Source organism: Phalaenopsis equestris, unplaced genomic scaffold, assembly GCF_001263595.1.
Source record: "Phalaenopsis equestris unplaced genomic scaffold, ASM126359v1 Scaffold232961, whole genome shotgun sequence".
Lineage (NCBI taxonomy): Eukaryota > Viridiplantae > Streptophyta > Magnoliopsida > Asparagales > Orchidaceae > Phalaenopsis > Phalaenopsis equestris.
Genome location: NW_018250919.1, coordinates 15,614 through 16,990, shown reverse-complemented (window position 1 = coordinate 16,990; position 1,377 = coordinate 15,614).

The following is a 1,377-nucleotide window of genomic DNA, read 5'->3' as shown; positions in this document are numbered from 1 at the left end:
TGCCTACCCAGTCTCCCAGAGGAAGTTGGCGGAGACACGGGACAGTGGCGCTTTCTTGTGGCTACGGAACGGTGTAGCGAACTTATCCCTCTTCAAATTTTTTGCTCTCATCTTGGTTGATATGGCAAAACCCAATCTTTTTATTAATTTGGTGACAGAATAATTATCCTTTCTAGCCAATCTTTTGAAGACTGAGCGAACTCGGTTGGGAGGAGTGGTCCTTTTCCTCTTTTCACCCCCGTCCATTTTGGAGAGATGGAGGTGGTAACATGAGGGCAATTTGATAAATGCCCTCCTCTCTTGCAGCGGCAGAGAATGGATGGAAGCTACTCCCCTTCATGTGAGGTGAGGTCTCTATTGACTCTATCTCTTATGGTAAAGGGGTTGTCTCTGTTAGGGCTGACTCAACAGCTTGTGCCCTCTAAGCCTTTAATTCTCTTCTCTTATGGTTCTTCTTTTGAGATCATGTTAGTGGCACAAACCTAGAACAGGATCCAATCTCAAACGCTGAGTGGTGTGGAGCAAAGACATTCATTAAATCATCCTCCTACAAATTTTCCTTTCCTTTCACTAACGGGATGACTGGCGGAGTAACGATAAATTCAGTAGTTGAAGCTGTAACAGTCCCGACGGCAGTAGAAACGGATCTAGAAATAATGGGAGTAACAGTCATAAAAGGGATGGTACTGACCTTCACCTGCTTGAGAGAAGGGAAGTTTTGGATGTAGTTCAGGTCAAACTCAGAAGATGGCTCCTGAACATCGGGGACAACCAACTTTGCTATTACATAAACTGCTTTTCTGAGTAGCACCTCAAACTCACATAACCCAGACTCAATTTAGATCATCGATGCTGCATGGCGGGCATCTCAGTTAGTATGCACGTTGAACAGGAAGGTCAAGCTCGGTGACGGCATTGATTCTGTTAATTGAAAACTTCTGAATGTTAGTGAAACGTTATGTTTTATTTCTGGGCATATCAAAGTTGACGAAATTGTCTTACCAACTCGGTATCACATTAAAGAGTATTTATGTTTTGTTTTAGCGTCATTTATTTTAATTTTGTTTTATATTAAGATTTGTGATGTGTTAATTTGACAAACTTTGTTTCATGCGGAAGGATTCTGACGATAATTTTTAACTTGTTATCGACAAACCAAACCTAATCAAATGAATGAGGTGAAAATGAGGCATAAGACCCAATGGAGACCGTGATCTACCTCACAATGAATTGACTTTGGGGAGCTTGTCGATCGCTCGGAAACTATCCACGCCTATTGGGGGTCCAACTCACACTAAATCCTAAAAATTCTAAAACCCCTTTGTTTAAGGGTGGTTAAACAGATTACTCCAGAATCCTAAAAGGAGTTAATTATAC